Source organism: Staurois parvus, unplaced genomic scaffold (assembly GCF_062004578.1).
Source record: "Staurois parvus isolate SC_StPar_1 unplaced genomic scaffold, SC_StPar_1.0 ptg003560l, whole genome shotgun sequence".
NCBI classification, from domain to species: domain Eukaryota; kingdom Metazoa; phylum Chordata; class Amphibia; order Anura; family Ranidae; genus Staurois; species Staurois parvus.
Genome location: NW_028321356.1, coordinates 1 through 20,871, shown reverse-complemented (window position 1 = coordinate 20,871; position 20,871 = coordinate 1). Strand labels below are relative to the sequence as shown.

General features: G+C 52.9%; 1 pseudogene across 1 annotated transcript; it reads left to right on the top strand.

Annotated features, from left to right (window-relative positions):
* The first annotated feature begins 3,253 nt into the window (after positions 1 to 3,253).
* LOC149427700 (F-box only protein 42 pseudogene) lies at positions 3,254 to 13,319 on the top strand (annotated as a pseudogene). The gene is made up of 2 exons (XR_016311231.1): positions 3,254 to 3,413; positions 13,062 to 13,319. The product of XR_016311231.1 is annotated as an F-box only protein 42 pseudogene (transcript).
* Positions 13,320 to 20,871: the final 7,552 nt, after the last annotated feature.

Here is a 20,871-nt window from a genome sequence, read left to right as displayed (position 1 = left end):
AATGTCCCCATCAGAGCCCCCCCTTACATCAGTGTCCCCATCAGAGCCCCCCCCTTACATCAGTGTCCCCATCAGAGCCCCCCCTTACATCAGTGTCCCCATCAGAGCCCCCCTTACATCAGTGTCCCCATCAGAGCCCCCCCTTACATCAGTGTCCCCCCTTACATCAGTGTCCCCATCAGAGCCCCCCTTACATCAGTGTCCCCATCAGAGCCCCTTCTTACATCAGTGTCCCCATCAAAGCCCCCCCTTACATCAGTGTCCCCATCAGAGCCCCCCTTACATCAGTGTCCCCATCAGAGCCCCCCCTTACATCAGTGTCCCCCCTTACATCAGTGTCCCCATCAGAGCCCCCCTTACATCAGTGTCCCCATCAGAGCCCCTTCTTACATCAGTGTCCCCATCAGAGCCCCCCCTTACATCAGTGTCCCCATCAGAGCCCCCCCTTACATCAGTGTCCCCATCAGAGCCCCCCCCCCTTACATCAGTGTCCCCATCAGAGCCCCCCTTACATCAGAGTCCCCATCAGAAGAGACAAATCGATCTGAATCCTCGGTCTGTGCACTGAGTCTGGGGACACACCACTGACTGTAGCTGTGGGCTGGATAAAATCTGTTAGAGGGCCCCTGGGCCGTAGTTTGGAGACCCATGTGACATGGTGGGGGCACTCTCCAGGCTGGAGCTTGGTATACACTGTGCCGTACACAACATACTCCAGGCCTAGCGCTCCGTATACTGCGCCATACATGACATACTCCAGGCCTAACGCTCCGTATACTGCGCCATACAGGACATACTCCAGGCCTAACGCTCCGTATACTGTGCCGTACGCGACATACTCCAGTCCTAACGCTCCATACACTGCGCCGTACACGACATACTCCAGTCCTAACGCTCCGTATACTGCCGTACATGACATACTCCAGTCCTAACGCTCCATACACTGCGCCGTACACGACATACTCCAGTCCTAACGCTCCGTATACTGCCGTACATGACATACTCCAGTCCTAACGCTCCATACACTGTGCCGTACATGACATACTCCAGGCCTAACGCTCCATACACTGTGCCGTACACAACACATTCCAGGCCTAACGCTCCGTATACTGTGCCGTACGCGACATACTCCAGTCCTAACGCTCCGTATACTGCGCCGTACACGACATACTCCAGTCCTAACGCTCCGTATACTGCGCCGTACGCGACATACTCCAGTCCTAACGCTCCATACACTGCCGTACACGACATACTCCAGGCCTAACGCTCCGTATACTGCGCTGTACACAACACATTCCAGGCCTAACGCTCCATACACTGCCGTACACGACATACTCCAGTCCTAACGCTCCGTATACTGCGCCGTACACGACATACTCCAGTCCTAACGCTCCGTATACTGCGCCATACATGACATACTCCAGTCCTAACGCTCCATACACTGCCGTACACGACATACTCCAGTCCTAACGCTCCGTATACTGCGCCATACATGACATACTCCAGGCCTAACGCTCCGTATACTGTGCCATACATGACATACTCCAGGCCTAACACTCCGTATACTGTGCCGTACACGACATACTCCAGGCCTAACGCTCCATACACTGCCGTACACGACATACTCCAGTCCTAACGCTCCGTATACTGTGCCATACATGACATACTCCAGGCCTAACGCTCCGTATACTGCGCCATACATGACATACTCCAGTCCTAACGCTCCATACACTGCCGTATACGACATACTCCAGGCCTAACGCTCCGTATACTGCGCCGTACATGACATACTCCAGGCCTAACACTCCGTATACTGTGCCGTACACGACATACTCCAGGCCTAACGCTCCATACACTGCCGTACACGACATACTCCAGTCCTAACGCTCCGTATACTGTGCCATACATGACATACTCCAGGCCTAACGCTCCGTATACTGCGCCATACATGACATACTCCAGTCCTAACGCTCCATACACTGCCGTACACAACACACTCCAGGCCTAACGCTCCGTATACTGTGCCGTACACGACATACTCCAGTCCTAACGCTCCGTATACTGCGCCGTACATGACATACTCCAGGCCTAACGCTCCGTATACTGTGCCGTACACGACATACTCCAGTCCTAACGCTCCGTATACTGCGCCGTACATGACATACTCCAGTCCTAACGCTCCGTATACTGCGCCGTACACGACATACTCCAGGCCTAACACTCCGTATACTGTGCCGTACACGACATACTCCAGGCCTAACGCTCCATACACTGCCGTACACGACATACTCCAGGCCTAACGCTCCGTATACTGTGCCGTACACGACATACTCCAGTCCTAACGCTCCGTATACTGTGCCGTACGCGACATACTCCAGGCCTAACGCTCCGTACACTGTGCCGTACACGACATACTCCAGTCCTAACGCCTCGTACACTGCGCCGTACGCGACATACTCCAGTCCTAGCGCTCCGTATACTGCGCCGTACGCGACATACTCCAGGCCTAGCTCTCCGTATACTGCGCCGTACGCGACATACTCCAGGCCTAACGCTCCGTATACTGCGCCGTACACGACATACTCCAGGCCTAACGCTCCGTATACTGTGCCGTACACGACATACTCCAGGCCTAACGCTCCATACACTGCCATACATGACATACTCCAGTCCTAACGCTCCATACACTGCCGTACACAACACACTCCAGGCCTAGCGCTCCGTATACTGTGCCGTACACGACATACTCCAGTCCTAACGCTCCGTACACTGCGCCGTACGCGACATACTCCAGTCCTAGCGCTCCGTACACTGCGCCGTACGCGACATACTCCAGTCCTAACGCTCCGTATACTGTGCCTTACATGACATACTCCAGTCCTAACACTCCGTACACTGCGCCGTACGCGACATACTCCAGTCCTAGCGCTCCGTATACTGCGCCGTACGCGACATACTCCAGGCTTAGCTCTCCGTATACTGTGCTGTACATGACATACTCTGCATACTCCTCCCCCACACTTGCCTGCTGTGCTGGACTGTACACTACAATACATGTACATAGCTGGCACTACAATGATTGTTTATCCTGAGTGTCAGGACTGGAATGTTTTGCACACAGTCTGCTCTTCCCCTTTAATTGGACCTCCTCCCCACATGACAGGGTTCTGCCAATCACAACATGGCGCTTGTTGGGCCCAGGCCCCGCCCACGGCCTCAAAGTGGGTTAGGAGACCGCACCGCCCACAGCCAACCACAAGATGGCGAGATGGAGCCGAGACTTCAGGCGCGTTACCGAGGCACGTTGTGCGTGCGCGCCCCCTCCGCCGGCTCCGGCCCTTCCTCTTCTGTCGCCGCTCAGGAGACCGAGAAAGATGGCGGCTCGGTGAGGAAAAGGAGCCGGCCCGACCCAGGTGAGACCCACCGGCTGTGTCCTCATCCCTCACCGGTCCTGTATATACGGAGAGACCTCCCCCTTGTATACCTCCACTGACTGTATATACAGAGAGACCCCCCCTGTATACCTCCACTGACTGTATATACAGAGACCACCCTGTATACCTCCACTGACTGTATATACAGAGAGACCCCCCCCCTGTATACCTCCACTGACTGTATATACAGAGAGACCCCCCCTGTATACCTCCACTGACTGTATATACAGAGAGACCCCCCCTGTATACCTCCACTGACTGTATATACAGAGAGACCCCCCCCCCCGTATACCTCCACTGACTGTATATACAGAGACCCCCCCCCCCCTGTATACCTCCACTGGCTGTATATACAGAGACCCCCCTGTATACCTCCACTGACTGTATATACAGAGACCCCCCTGTATACCTCCACTGACTGTATATACAGAGACCCCCCCTGTATACCTCTACTGACTGTAAATACAGAGAGACCCCCCTGTATACCTCCACTGACTGTATATACAGAGACCCCCCCTGTATACCTCCCCTGACTGTATATACACCTGGACCTCCCTGTATACCTCCACTGACTGTATATACAGAGACCCCCCCCCCCCTGTATACCTCCACTGACTGTATATACAGAGACCACCCCCCTGTATACCTCCACTGACTGTATATACAGAGACCCCCCCCTGTATACCTCCACTGACTGTATATACAGAGACCCCCCTGTATACCTCCACTGACTGTATATACAGAGACCCCCCTGTATACCTCCACTGACTGTATATACAGAGACCCCCCTGTATACCTCCACTGACTGTATATACAGAGACCCCCCTGTATACCTCCACTGACTGTATATACAGAGACCCCCCCTGTATACCTCCACTGACTGTATATACACCTGGACCTCCCTGTATACCTCCACTGACTGTATATACAGAGACCCCCCCCCCTGTATACCTCCACTGACTGTATATACAGAGACCACCCCCCTGTATACCTCCACTGACTGTATATACAGAGACCCCCCCCCTGTATACCTCCACTGACTGTATATACAGAGACCCCCCTGTATACCTCCACTGACTGTATATACAGAGACCCCCCCTGTATACCTCCACTGACTGTATATACAGAGAGACCCCCTGTATACCTCCCCTGACTGTATATACAGAGAGACCCCCCCTGTATACCTCCACTGACTGTATATACAGAGACCCTCCCCTGTATACCTCCACTGACTGTATATACAGAGAGACCCCCCTGTATACCTCCATTGACTGTATATACAGAGACCCCCCCTGTATACCTCCCCTGACTGTATATACAGAGACCCCCCCCTGTATACCTCCCCTGACTGTATATACAGAGACCCCCCCTGTATACCTCCCCTGACTGTATATACAGAGACCCCCCCTGTATACCTCCCCTGACTGTATATACAGAGACCCCCCCTGTATACCTCCCCTGACTGTATATACAGAGACCCCCTGTATACCTCCACTGACTGTATATACAGAGACCCCCCTGTATAACCTCCCCTGACTGTATATACAGAGACCCCCCCCTGTATACCTCCCCTGACTGTATTTACAGAGACCCCCCCTGTATACCTCCCTGACTGTATATACAGAGACCCCCCCCTGTATACCTCCACTGACTGTATATACAGAGAGACCCCCCCTGTATACCTCCACTGGACTGTATATACACAGAGACCCCCCCCTGTATACCTCCACTGACTGTATATACAGAGACCCCCCTGTATACCTCCACTGACTGTATATACAGAGACCCCCCTGTATACCTCCACTGACTGTATATACAGAGACCCCCCCCTGTATGCCTCCACTGACTGTATATACAGAGACCCCCCTGTATACCTCCACTGACTGTATATACAGAGACCCCCCCCCCTGTATGCCTCCACTGACTGTATATACAGAGACCCCCCTGTATACCTCCACTGACTGTATATACAGAGACCCCCCTGTATGCCTCCACTGACTGTATATACAGAGACCCCCCTGTATACCTCCACTGACTGTATATACAGAGACCACCCTGTATACCTCCCCTGACTGTATATACACCCGACCCCCCTGCATACCTCCACTGACTGTATATACAGAGACCCCCCCCTGTATACCTCCACTGACTGTATATACAGAGACCCCCCTGTATACCTCCACTGACTGTATATACAGAGACCCCCCCCTGTATACCTCCCCTGACTGTATATACACCCGGACCCCCCTGTATACTCCACTGACTGTATATACAGAGACCCCCCCTGTATACCTCCACTGACTGTATATACAGAGACCCCCCCTGGATTACCTCCACTGACTGTATATACAGAGACCCCCCCTGTATACCTCCACTGACTGTATATACAGAGCCCCCCCTGTATACCTCCACTGACTGTATATACAGAGACCCCCCCCTGTATACCTCCACTGACTGTATATACAGAGACCCCCCTGTATACCTCCACTGACTGTATATACAGAGACCCCCCCCTGTATACCTCCACTGACTGTATATACAGAGACCCCCCCCTGTATACCTCCACTGACTGTATATACAGAGAGACCCCCCCCCCCGTATACCTCCACTGACTGTACTATACAGAGACCCCCCTGTATACCTCCACTGACTGTATATACAGAGACCCCCCTGTATACCTCCACTGACTGTATATACAGAGACCCCCCCTGTATACCTCCACTGACTGTATATACAGAGACCCCCCTGTATACCTCCACTGACTGTATATACAGAGACCCCCCCTGTATACCTCCACTGACTGTATATACAGAGACCCCCCCCGTATACCTCCACTGACTGTATATACAGAGACCCCCTCCGTATACCTCCACTGACTGTATATACAGAGACCCCACCCCCCTGTATACCTCCACTGACTGTATATACAGAGACCCCCTGTATACCTCCACTGACTGTATATACAGAGAGACCCCCCCTGTATACCTCCACTGACTGTATATACAGAGACCCCCCTGTATACCTTCACTGACTGTATATACAGAGACCCCCCCTGTATACCTCCACTGACTGTATATACAGAGAGACCCCCTGTATACCTCCACTGACTGTATATACAGAGAGACCCCCTGTATACCTCCCCTGACTGTATATACAGAGAGACCCCCCTGTATACCTCCATTGACTGTATATACAGAGACCCCCCCTGTATACCTCCACTGACTGTATATACAGAGAGACCCCCCCTGTATACCTCCACTGACTGTATATACAGAGAGACCCCCCTGTATACCTCCACTGACTGTATATACACAGAGACCCCCCTGTATACCTCCACTGACTGTATATACAGAGACCCCCCCTGTATACCTCCACTGACTGTATATACAGAGACCCCCCCTGTATACCTCCACTGACTGTATATACAGAGACCACCCCCCTGTATACCTCCACTGACTGTATATACAGAGACCCCCCTGTATACCTCCACTGACTGTATATACAGAGACCCCCCTGTATACCTCCACTGACTGTATATACAGAGACCCCCCCTGTATACCTCCACTGACTGTATATACAGAGACCCCCCCCTGTATACCTCCACTGACTGTATATACAGAGACCCCCCTGTATACCTCCACTGACTGTATATACAGAGACCCCCCCCGTATACCTCCACTGACTGTATATACAGAGACCCCCTCCGTATACCTCCACTGACTGTATATACAGAGACCCCCCCCTGTATACCTCCACTGACTGTATATACAGAGACCCCCTGTATACCTCCACTGACTGTATATACAGAGACCCCCCCCCTGTATACCTCCACTGACTGTATATACAGAGACCCCCCTGTATACCTTCACTGACTGTATAAACAGAGACCCCCCCTGTATACCTCCACTGACTGTATATACAGAGAGACCCCCTGTATACCTCCACTGACTGTATATACAGAGAGACCCCCTGTATACCTCCCCTGACTGTATATACAGAGAGACCCCCTGTATACCTCCATTGACTGTATATACAGGAACCCCCTGTATACCTCCACTGACTGTATATACAGAGAAGACCCCCCTGTATACCTCCACTGACTGTATATACACAGAGACCCCCCCCTGTATACCTCCATTGACTGTATATACAGAGACCCCCCCTGTATACCTCCCCTGACTGTATATACAGAGACCCCCCCTGTATACCTCCCCTGACTGTATATACAGAGACCCCCCCTGTATACCTCCACTGACTGTATATACAGAGACCCCCCCCTGTATACTTCCACTGACTGTATATACAGAGACCCCCCCTGTATACTTCCACTGACTGTATATACAGAGACCCCCCTGTATACCTCCACTGACTGTATATACAGAGACCCCCCCCCCCCTGTATGGCCTCCACTGACTGTATATACAGAGACCCCCCTGTATACCTCCACTGACTGTATATACAGAGACCCCCCCCTGTATACCTCCACTGACTGTATATACAGAGACCCCCCCTGTATACCTCCACTGACTGTATATACAGAGAGACCCCCCCTGTATACCTCCACTGACTGTATATACAGAGACCCCCCTGTATACCTTCACTGACTGTATATACAGAGACCCCCTGTATACCTCCCCTGACTGTATATACAGAGAGACCCCCCCTGTATACCTCCACTGACTGTATATACAGAGACCCCCCTGTATACCTCCACTGACTGTATATACAGAGACCACCCTGTATACCTCCACTGACTGTATATACAGAGACCCCCCCTGTATACCTCCACTGACTGTATATACAGAGACCCCCCTGTATACCTCCCTGACTGTATATACACCCGGACCCCCCTGTATACCTCCACTGACTGTATATACAGAGGACCCCCCTGTATACCTCCACTGACTGTATATACACCCTGCGTGTCAGGGGGGCTCTCCGCTGCGTGTCAGGGGGGCTCTCCGCTGCGTGTCAGGGGGCTCTCCGCTGCGTGTCAGGGGGGCTCTCCGCTGCGTGTCAGGGGGGCTCTCCGCTGCGTGTCAGGGGGGCTCTCCGTGTCGGCTTCATCTATGATGAACAGGTTCTCGGTGTCCCGCGGTCCCTCGGACTTCTCACTGATCCGCTGAACCGGTTCTGTCCTCATCCTGGACCCGGCATTGTCCGCTCTGTCAGTCCGGGATAAGAGAACCTGTCATCATTGTGTTTCCTGCCCTCCTAGTGATGAAGGAGGATGCTGGGAGTCCCCCAACACCTGACATGTTCTCTGAGCAAATCCCCACAAGACATCCTTCCTCTCCCGAGGTGTCACATTCCTCCCCCTTCCAGTGTTCCTGACACCCTCTGGGTGGGAGGTGTCATTAGTGGAGGTCTGCACTGTTATTAGGATCAGTGATAATTACCCGGTTTCTGTGTCTTCTCTGCCCTGAGATGTGCTGCAACCTCTCCCACATCCCTCTGCAGATGATCTGTTACCCCCCCCCCCCACGCTGCATGTGTGTCACCAACAATTACACCTGTCACCGTATGTGAGCCAGTGCGCTGCCACCCCATCTCTGATCTCCCAGCAGCCGCCCCCACCGTGAGCTGGCTTCATTTCATCGCACACAGATCTCTGAATTCGAGTGTCAGCTCCTCCGGTACAGAGACTGATGGGACTGTGGGGGAGGGGGACATTAGAGCGTAAGCTCCTCTGTACAGAGACTGATGTGACTGTGGGGGAGGGGACCATTAGAGTGTAAGCTCCTCTGTACAGAGACTGACGTGACTGTGGGGGAGGAGACATTAGAGCGTAAGCTCCTCTGTACAGAGACTGATGTGACTGTGGGGGAGGGGACATTAGAGTGTAAGCTCCTCTGTACAGAGACTGATGTGACTGTGGGGGAGGGGACATTAGAGCGTAAGCTCCTCTGTACAGAGACTGACGGGACTGTGGGGGAGGGAACATTAGAGCGTAAGCTCCTCTGGTACAGAGACTGATGTGACTGTGGGGAGGGGACATTAGAGCGTAAGCTCCTCTGGTACAGAGACTGATATGACTGTGGGGGAGGGGACATTAGAGTGTAAGCTCCTCTGGTACAGAGACTGATGTGACTGTGGGGGAGGAGACATTAGAGCGTAAGCTCCTCTGGTACAGAGACTGATGGGACTGTGGGGGAGGAGACATTAGAGCGTAAGCTCCTCTGGTACAGAGACTGATGGGGACTGTGGGGAGGGGACATTAGAGCGTAAGCTCTTCTGGTACAGAGACTGATGGGACTGGCTCAGTGATCTCTGTACTGCGCTGCGGTATATGTCAGAGCTATATATATATATATGTATAATAATAGTGTAGGACTGTTGGGGACACACACAGGTTTGATGTTTTGGGTACAAAAACTGTATAAATGGTATTGGTCTCCTCCCTTCCCTGCAGAATGTAGACAGAGTGGTGTTTTTACTTTCTCCGACGATCGGTTCTTCGTTTGTTTCTCCCACATTCGCCCTCTGAGGGCCGTTCATCACACACCCCTCACCCATCTCTGGGTTTATGGCTCCTTCTCATGGCGAAGGGCTGGCGTGTCTGGCAGGTATTGTGTGGGACTCGGAGTGCCGGGACTGTTGGGTGCAATTAATATTTGTGTGATTGATGGTGCAGTAATCTGTAATAATCATCGATCGCTCCTGTCTGTGTTGGCAGAGTGGTGGTGATGCCCTCATCATTCTGGGATGTGCAGCCTCTCTCCCGTTCTCTGGATCGGTGGGGGGGGGGGGGTGCTGTGAGTATACAGGGTGGTATGGTATTGGGGGGGGGGGGTGTGCTGTGAGTATACAGGGTGGTATGGTATTGGGGGGGGGGGCTGCTGTGAGTATACAGGGTGGTATGGTATTGGGGGGGGCTGCTGTGAGTATACAGGGTGGTATGGTATTGGGGGGGGCGCTGTGAGTATACAGGGTGGTATGGTATTCCCTGGGCTGGTGAGTGTCATCCCTCCACTGAATCTAACTTCTGAGGGTGTCCTGATAACTGATCATCGGATCAATTAAGAACATAAAGTCCATTTACATCAGGGGAAAAAAGGATACGAATACCATTTAACCAGTTTTTGTACCCAAAATATCTCTGGGCCGAGGGATGCGGCGCCTTCTTCTCTGGGCCGAGGGATGCGGCGCCTTCTTCTCTGGGCCGAGGGATGCGGCGCCTTCTTCTCTGGGCCGAGGGATGCGGCGCCTTCTTCTCTGGGCCGAGGGATGCGGCGCCTTCTTCTCTGGGCCGAGGGATGCGGCGCCTTCTTCTCTGGGCCGAGGGATGCGGCGCCTTCTTCTCTGGGCCGAGGGATGCGGCGCCTTCTTCTCTGGGCCGAGGGATGCGGCGCCTTCTTCTCTGGGCCGAGGGATGCGGCGCCTTCTTCTCTGGGCCGAGGGATGCGGCGCCTTCTTCTCTGGGCCGAGGGATGCGGCGCCTTCTTCTCTGGGCCGAGGGATGCGGCGCCTTCTTCTCTGGGCCGAGGGATGCGGCGCCTTCTTCTCTGGGCCGAGGGATGCGGCGCCTTCTTCTCTGGGCCGAGGGATGCGGCGCCTTCTTCTCTGGGCCGAGGGATGCGGCGCCTTCTTCTCTGGGCCGAGGGATGCGGCGCCTTCTTCTCTGGGCCGAGGGATGCGGCGCCTTCTTCTCTGGGCCGAGGGATGCGGCGCCTTCTTCTCTGGGCCGAGGGATGCGGCGCCTTCTTCTCTGGGCCGAGGGATGCGGCGCCTTCTTCTCTGGGCCGAGGGATGCGGCGCCTTCTTCTCTGGGCCGAGGGATGCGGCGCCTTCTTCTCTGGGCCGAGGGATGCGGCGCCTTCTTCTTCTCTGGGCCGAGGGATGCGGCGCCTTCTTCTTCTCTGGGCCGAGGGATGCGGCGGCGCCTTCTTCTCTGGGCCGAGGGATGCGGCGCCTTCTTCTTCTCTGGGCCGAGGGATGCGGCGGCGCCTTCTTCTCTGGGCCGAGGGATGCGGCGGCGCCTTCTTCTCTGGGCCGAGGGATGCGGCGGCGCCTTCTTCTCTGGGCCGAGGGATGCGGCGGCGCCTTCTTCTCTGGGCCGAGGGATGCGGCGGCGCCTTCTTCTCTGGGCCGAGGGATGCGGCGGCGCCTTCTTCTCTGGGCCGAGGGATGCGGCGGCGCCTTCTTCTCTGGGCCGAGGGATGCGGCGGCGCCTTCTTCTCTGGGCCGAGGGATGCGGCGGCGCCTTCTTCTCTGGGCCGAGGGATGCGGCGGCGCCGCCTTCTCTGGGCCGAGGGATGCGGCGGCGCCGCCTTCTCTGGGCCGAGGGATGCGGCGGCGCCGCCTTCTCTGGGCCGAGGGATGCGGCGGCGCCGCCTTCTCTGGGCCGAGGGATGCGGCGGCGCCGCCTTCTCTGGGCCGAGGGATGCGGCGGCGCCGCCTTCTCTGGGCCGAGGGATGCGGCGGCGCCTTCTTCTCTGGGCCGAGGGATGCGGCGGCGCCGCCTTCTCTGGGCCGAGGGATGCGGCGGCGCCGCCTTCTCTGGGCCGAGGGATGCGGCGGCGCCGCCTTCTCTGGGCCGAGGGATGCGGCGGCGCCGCCTTCTCTGGGCCGAGGGATGCGGCGGCGCCGCCTTCTCTGGGCCGAGGGATGCGGCGGCGCCGCCTTCTCTGGGCCGAGGGATGCGGCGGCGCCGCCTTCTCTGGGCCGAGGGATGCGGCGGCGCCGCCTTCTCTGGGCCGAGGGATGCGGCGCCTTCTCTGGGGGTGCCGGACATTTCCTGTCCTTTATAATGAGGATGGTGATTGGTTGCTGGATGACCGTTGTGTGTTTCATCATCTGGCTGTATGGGACGACTGTTGGCCGGATCCGGAGCGCTTGCTGCAAGAACTGGCAGCCTTGATGTTGGTGATAAATAAGTATTGAGTGGCGTCTTCTGATCGGCGAGCTTCCATGAGCTCAGCCGGGGAGGTCGGCCGGCCGGTCCTCTGCAATTGATGCTGCATTATTGAGATGTGCCGGGAAGAGCCGTGTCACCCTCTCTGTACCGTCACTTGAGGTTTATAAGCAGGTGAAGGTGTACAGAGGCCGGAGTCTCTCCCATCCCCCCCATACTTGGCCTCTGCAGACTCCGGTGTCCGATGGAGCCACAAGAAGTCAACTCGGGGCTTCTACTTCCGAAAACTGCAAGAAAGAAGAAAACACGGAGATCCATTGCCTGTAAGGACCGGCCGGGTGTCTTCTTTCCTCCTCTGAGGGGCAGCGATGATCAGTCGGCTCCGTATTACGCCTTGTGCAATAGTTCTGCTATTACTTGAAATTTTATTTTTAGCATCAAATCTGATGAACTCATGGAGAAGGGGGGGGGATTTACTAAAACTGGAGGGTGCAAAATCTGGTGCAGCTGTGCATAGTAACCAATCAGCTTCCAGCTTTTATTGCCAAAGCTTCACTGAACCAGGTGAAGTCAGAAGCTGATTGGCTCCCATGCACAGCGGCACCGGATTCTGAGTGCTGCAGTTTTAGTAAATCCCCCCCCCCATAGCATAGTCTGTGTCAGATATCAGGGACAGTCCGATGTCTTGTATTTTATCTGACTACTCAGCTCTCCCACATGTTCTGTTTTTCGATGGTGTTATCGGGTGAATTATTTTTTTCCTTCCCGTTCAGGACGTGTGTGGAATGCCATGGCCAGCTCCTCTGAGAGTGAAGATGACGCGTTTATGGCCGTTGACGGAGAGGACGCAGTAGACGGGACGATGGAGCAGGACGTCGAGCCACACGCTCATCCCGAACTGAGCAAGCATAACCGATCGATGTGCGAGCTGCCAGAAGAGGTACTGGAGTACATCCTGTCCTTCCTGTCCCCCTATCAGGAACACAAGACTGCAGCGCTGGTGTGTAAGCAGTGGTACCGGCTCATCAAAGGTAGGTGGGGGAGGGTGGTGTCTTGTCACTTCAGGTCTTAATAAAGCCCAATTCTGGGCAAATAAAGAATTATCCCTTTAATGTGGCTGGACTTGCACTCCGAGGGTTAATTGTGTGTTTCCGCCCAGGGGAACAATAAAAGGAGATATATAGTTACATAGTTAGTCTGGCTGAAAAAAAGACAAAAGTCCATCCAGTTCAACCATAAAAAAAAAAAGTTATAATCCGACACCCACAGCTGATCCAGAGGAAGGCAAAAAACCCAGAAAAGCACGATCCAATTTGCTCCTGCAGGGGAAAAAAATCCTTCTTGATCCCCCGAGAGGCAATCGGATATTCCCTGGATCAACGTTCCCTATAAATGTTATATTCTGTGTATCCAAGAAAGAATCCAGGACTTTCCTACAGCAATCCACTGAGCTGGCCACACCCAACTCCGGAGGGAGTCTTTTCCACATTTTCACAGCTCTTACTGTGAAGAAAGCTTTCCGTGATTGGAGATGACATTTCTTTTCCTACTTACCACTCTTTCCCGCAGCTAGAGCCATGCCCAGAGCCTCTGCGTCCCTGATGTCAGCAAGACCAGAGCAGGGTCCATAGCCCTGCTCCGGATGTGAAGACTCCAAGGGGTTTATTTACTAAAGCTGGAGAGTCCAAAATCAGACTCCCTTCTGCATAGAAACCAATCGGCTTCTAACCTCAGCTTGTTCAATGAAGCTTTGGCAATGAAACCTGGAAGCTGATTGGTTTCTATGCAGAAGGGAGTCTGATTTTGGACTCTCCAGCTTTAGTAAATAAACCCCCAAGAGTCTGGGATCAGACCATGAGCGAATTCCACCTTCCAGGGGGAGCGAAGGATCAGGAAACGTGCTTCTTCTCACCCCCTGGACAGAACGTACCATTAATCCCTGCAGTACTGGCACAGCCCCTCTGCAGGGGATCATTCATTTTCTGCCCGGAGTTGGGCTTCATGTGTAAAGGATAAAGTGTTTCCTGCAGCAGAACTTCGTTCGTTCAGGTTGCAGAAAGATCCGTTCTGATTGGTTGCTTTGGGGTATTGCAGTTTGCATTATTACGTGAATAGGGCTGTTAAGGTCAAATTCCATTTTTTCCCAAGCGTCAGACTGGGGCTGTCATTTCTTCACAGGTACATTAAAGCTGAACTCCGGGTATATGGCTGAATACACGTCAGTAGTCTCGTTTGCCTGAAGATCCAAACGCTTTATAATCCCGTCCAGCTGCTTTTATTATTCATACTCCTCTACCGGAACACACAGCCAGGAGGGTGACACCACCTTTCCTGGTTGAAGTTAACACCTTCCTGCCAGCCCTATAGCAGATTGACGGCCGGGCGGGACACTCGCCGTTGTGACTGGGCGCCAAGACGTCCTGTCAAAACGAGCCGCTCGCGGGGCCACACATCGGCGTGATCTGTCACCGGCTGTGTCCCATATCGCTACACCGGCCCGTTGCCAGTGTCATGTGACCGCTGTGACCAATCGTAATTGTATACAATGGACAGCTTCCTGTCATGCCTTCCATTGTATACAATTATGTTGTTGGCTGTGACTGGTCAAGGCGGTCACATGATACAGACAGGGCCAATCACAGCCCATCTGTATCATGTGATCAGCTTTGCCCAATCACAACAAAAGGCTGAATGAATCCGTTTCATTCACTAACAACGATTGTAAATATCAATGAAATACATCGGTATCAGCAATCCTAATGCGTTTAAAAAAAAAAAAAAAAATGTTGATGACTTTCCCAGAGTAGTTTGATGTTACTATGGTAACATTGTATTGCTTTGGTCACAGTGTGCTGAAAAAAAGTAAAAAAAAAAAAAAATTTTTTTTAAAAAATACAAATTCAGTTATTTTCACCAAAGAAATGCAGGAGAATACATTTCGACCTACACTTTTGAAGAAATGTTATTTATTTGCAAAATTTTATAACAGAAATTAGGAAAAGTGTTTTTTTTTTTTTGTGTTTTTTTTTTTTTCAATAGTTTAGATGTTGTTTTTTGTTTGGCAAAAAAATAAAAAAAACTCAGTGGTGATTAAATACCACCAAAAGAAAGCTCTATTTGTGTGAAAAAATGATAAAAATGTCATATGGGTACAGTGTTGCATGACCGCGCAATTGTCATTCAAAGTGCGACAGCGCTGAAAGCTGAACATTGGGCTGGGCAGGAAGGGGTTAGAAGTGTCCGGTATTGAAGTGGTTAAAGTAGAACTATTCTTTCTTTTTTTGTTTTTTTTTTTCCCAGGAAGGGAGGGTTATAACGCCTCTCACATTCTTTTCACCATCTGTGTCCCATTGTAGAGATTTCCCCTCACTTCCTGTCCCATAGCCAAACAGGAAGTGAGAGGAAACCCTGCAAATTACGGGGATTCCCTGGGGTCCCCTCAGGTCACCACAACTAGCGTTCCCATTGGAAGATTTCCCCTCTATTACTTTTCTGGAGACAACCCAAAATTTAGGTTTTATACTTTCACTGTCAATGATAATGGTAAGCAGGACACATAGAGGGAGAATCTTCCTGACGGGGACACAGACAACACCTGACAGGGGGTCCCTCTCTGCTCCATCCAAAACTAAAAAGAAAAGTTTAGCCTTCAGTTAGACTTCTTGGGGGTAATGTCACTTCCCCACCCACAGCCGTCTGTTTACATGGTCATTTGCTGTGTTCTCTTCTGTCCAGTGCTGCCCCTCCCTGGGGTTCAAGTGGGACTCCAGGGTAAGAGAATATTGCTCCAATCCATCGGTCATGTGTTGTCTTCTTGAACCTCAGTGAGCTTTGTGTGTTCCTTCAGATCCGTGCAGTAATCTAGACCACTCACTGCTGCTCTCTCTCCTTGTGCAGGGTGACTGGTCTTGTCTCCACCCCTTCTATAGGTATCTCTGGTGGGTGGGGCCTGCTGGATCCCTCCCACAGGTCTGTTTGCGCCTTGTGCGGGGGTTACTGGTCTTGTCTCCGCCCCTTCTTTAGGTATCTGTGGTGGGTGGGGCCTGCTGGTTCCCTCCCACAGCTCTGCTCTCTCCCTGTGCAGGGTGATTGGTCTAGTCTCCGCCCCTTCTATAGGTATCTGTGGTGGGTGGGGCCTGCTGGTTCTCTCCTACAGCTTTGCTCTCTCCTGGTGCAGGGAGACTGGTCTTGTCTCCGCCCCTTCTTTAGGTATCTGTGGTGGGTGGGGCCTGCTGGTTCTCTCCTACAGCTTTGCTCTCTCCTGGTGCAGGGAGACTGGTCTTGTCTCCGCCCCTTCTTTAGGTATCTGTGGTGGGTGGGGCCTGCTGGTTCTCTCCTACAGCTTTGCTCTCTCCTGGTGCAGGGAGACTGGTCTTGTCTCCGCCCCTTCTTTAGGTATCTGTGGTGGGTGGGGCCTGCTGGTTCCCTCCCACAGCTCTGCTCTCTCCTTCTGTGGGGTGACTGGTCTTGTCTCCGCCCATTCTATAGGTATCTTTGGTGGGTGGGGCCTGCTGGATCCCTCCCACAGCTCTGCTCTCTCCCTGTGCAGGTTGATTGGTCTAGTCTCCACCCCTTCTTTAGGTATCTGTGGTGGGTGGGGCCTGCTGATTCCCTCCCACAGCTCTGCTCTCTCCTTCTGTGGGGTGACTGGTCTTGTCTCCGCCCATTCTATAGGTATCTTTGGTGGGTGGGGCCTGCTGGGTCACTTCCACATGTCTGCTCTCTCCTTGCGCAGGGTTAGTGGTCTAGTCTCCACCCCTTCTATATTTATATGTGGTGGGTGGGGCCTGCTGGTTCCCTCCCACAGCTCTGCTCTCTCCTGGTGCTGGGTGACTGGTCTTGTCTCCACCCCTTCTATAGGTATCTGTGGTGGGTGGGGCCTGCTAGCCCCTCCTACAGCTGTTTTGTGCACAGGCTATATACAGCACAGTGATGTCACTGCTACTTTTACTAGGTGATATCTTGGTTTTCAAATGAACTTGCAACTTGTGATTACTGAGGGATAGATTGTAAATGAGTTGATTTGTGCGCTGAGTCCAGCTTTGTTTTGCTGTTCTTTATGTTGGCCCTCATCTCCTAGAGGGGCCATAGATGGGGCGCTCATTCAAGAGCATCCTAGTTCCTGGTCCAAGACTTGTCACCGCACATGGAGGTTTGTGGATGCTCATCCATCCATCCTTCTGTCTCTTCATTTCCTCAGATCTGCAGATGTCATTCTCCGAGAACGGTTTGTATTTCTGCTTTGTAATCTGATGAATGTTGTTGTAGACAAACGATCCAGTGCGGTTCCATAACGTCCTTGTACTGTCCTGGATTCCGCTAAATCTGTCATTCCTGGACGGAGCCCAGGAGCAACGTGCCAGAAACGAGAGGGAAGCAGATGGGGAGATGATGATTCTATACATAGAAATGTGTGGCTGGACTCCTCTCTGCATCGCAGTTCTCCCCTCGGTGCCGGCGACTCCCTCAATTGTACCGCGAGGGGAGAAGGAAGTCTGCCATTGGTGACCGCTCCTCCTGGAAATACTATGTGCCTGGCTGTCCTGTGTAAAGGGTACACTTGTCCCTGATCGGGGGGGGGGGGGGTTGTCTGTCTCACTGGAAGAGCAGGCTGGAGCACTCCACTACCACCATTCTACATCCATCCGCATCTCTCCTGCTAACAATTCAGCTTCGTTTTACCGTTTTTTTACTTCTCTTTTTTTTTTTTTTTTTCTAGGGCATTTGATTTTTCCTGTGAGATGTTTGTTTTATGGCTCAGAGGCCGAGGTCTGGCTGCATGACCATGTATGGTATAGTGGTGGCGGGATCCCTTCCAGACACACATCCTCTGATTTCATGTACCGAACACACCGCCAGCATAGCCCTCCGTGTACACTATGCAGCACGGATATCGAAATATTCACTTTATAGACCCCCCCCCCCTACTGCTGTATGCCCCGGAGGACCTGTCTCCTGCAAAGTGCTAAATGGTCAGCACTTCAGCCTGGCAGTACTCGGGTCGTCGGTTCGAATCCTAACCACAGCAGCACCTGCTTGGAGTTTGCATGTTCTCCCTGTGCCTGTGTGGGTTTCCTCCGGGTACTCCGGTTTCCTCCCACACTCCATAGTCATGCTGGTAGGTTTATTGGATCCTGTCTAAATTGGACCTTGGTATGTGTATGTATGAATGTGAGTTAGGGACCTTAGATTGTACGCTCCTTGGGGGCGGGGCCTGATGGGAATGTACAATATATATGTAAAGCGCGGCGTACATTGACGGCGATATATAAGTACCCGAAATAAAGTGAAGTTGCTGTTTTATGGCTTGAATATTGATGGCAATGACATTGCAGCCTGTCCCTTGCTAGTTAGTGTTTCTTGCTGCAGTGTGAGGCACCTGGTGCCTCGTGCCAGAGTGGTGTCATGATTTCCTATCTAGTTAAAGAAGAATTCCGGGCAATATTAATTGTTCCTTGTGGAGGAGCTGTGCCCACATTGCACGTGTTTTAAATGCTCGTTTTTGTCTAGGGCAGGGGTGGGCAAACTGTGGCAGAACTACAAGTTCCATCATGCCTAGCTGTAACTAGAGTCATGATTGTAACTTCCGGGATTTGCAGTGCCTCATGGGAAATGTAGTTCTACAACAGCTGGAGAGACACAGTTTGCCCATCCCTGGCCTAGGGGGTAGGGAGGCAAAGATTTACTTACCTGATCCCACTGATCCACCGAGCGCAAGACCGGTCCCCGCCACTCCTGGGAGGCAAAGATTTACTTGCCTAATCCCACTGATCCACCGAGCGCAAGACCGGTCCCCGCCTCTCCTGGGAGGCAAATATTTAGTTACCTAATCCCACTGATCCACCGAGCGCAAGACCAGTCCCCGCCACTTCTACCACCAGTGGTGTATTTAGGTTTTATGCTAGGCAACACAAAAATCGCCCCCCCCAGAGAGAGCCTGACACCAACTGACACCATCCCCTTACCCGAGAAAGCCTTCTGCTACCTCCACCCTCCATACACCGGCCCTCCCATCCCACCCCCAGCGAGAGAGGAAAAGACACTCACCTTCACAGCTCCACACATCCCCAGGAATGAGAGTCGGGCTCTGCATACACTGCCAAGCAGCCTCAGATCCCAACTGGTCCCCATGCCGCATGTGTCCCTTCTTTCGGGGAGCAGTGCTGCCCCCCCCCCCCCTGAAAAATGCCGCCCTAGGCAAATGCCTTGTTTGCCTTGTGGTAAGTACACCCCTGCCTACCCCCCCCCCCACATGCCAGTGGTCTTGTGAATGTGCAGGAACAGTCCACCTCTGGACGTGGGGGAGCGCCGTGCAGGAACAGTCCACCTCTGGACGTGGGGGAGCGCCGTGCAGGAACAGTCCACCTCTGGACGTGGGGGAGCGCCGTGCAGGAACAGTCCACCTCTGGACGTGGGGGAGCGCCGTGCAGGAACAGTCCACCTCTGGACGTGGGGGAGCGCCGTGCAGGAACAGTCCACCTCTGGACGTGGGGGAGCGCCGTGCAGGAACAGTCCACCTCTGGACGTGGGGGAGCGCCGTGCAGGAACAGTCCACCTCTGGACGTGGGGGAGCGCCGTGCAGGAACAGTCCACCTCTGGACGTGGGGGAGCACCGTTTTTCTGGAGGATCAAAGGATGGGTTAAGTCTAGCTTTACCCTGAGCCCTAAACAAAACGAGCAGCTGCACTGCATGGGAAATGAAAGGTTTTTTTGTCCGGAGGTCCGCTTTAAAGTGTCACTAAAAGCAAAACGTTTTAGTTTTGGATGGAGTAGAGAGGGAATAGATCCCGTGTCAGGTGTTGTCACTGCCTGTGCCCCCGTTAAGGAGATTCCCTTCTCTCTTTGTCCTATTTACTGTTATTCAAAGGGAAAGTAAAAGAAAATCACACATTTTGGGTTTTTCCCAGAAAAATAATAAGAGGGGAAATTTTCCAATGGAGACACTAGCTCTGGTGACCTGGGGGGGGGAGGGGAAGGAATTCCCTTTAATTTGTAGGGATTTCCTCTCACTTCCTGTTAACGATTAGAAAGGAAGTGAAGAGAAATCTCCCCAATGGGACACATGACAGGGGTTATAACCCTCCCTTATGCCATCCAATATGGGGGGGGGGGGGGAGTTTTGCTTATGTGTCTTCTTTAAAGATAACACGTATGCTTAATGAAATCTATAGGCCACTGTCACCTGTATAGTGAGCCCCATTCACACCGGGTGCAACCTGACGGATCAAAGTCGCATCCTATTTGTCGCTGTGAAGATGGTTCCTGCGCTATCTGTGCGACTTGCATTGACATCTGTGTGTGAAGCCGCACCAATCGGTAGCTTTGAATTTGCGTCGAAGAGCGAACTGGGGCTAAAGGAGGGTTATAACCTCTTGTTAAAACTTTGGCCACCTATGTCCCAATGGGAAGATTTCACTTCCTGTCTCATAGCCAGAACAGGAAGTGAGAGAGGAAATCCCTGGTTGTCACCAGAACCAGTGTCTCCATTGGAAGATTTCCCCTCTTACCTCTCTGGGGACAACCCGAAATTTTGGGATTTTCTTTGTCTCCATGATAACTGTGAATGGGAAAAATAGAGAGAGT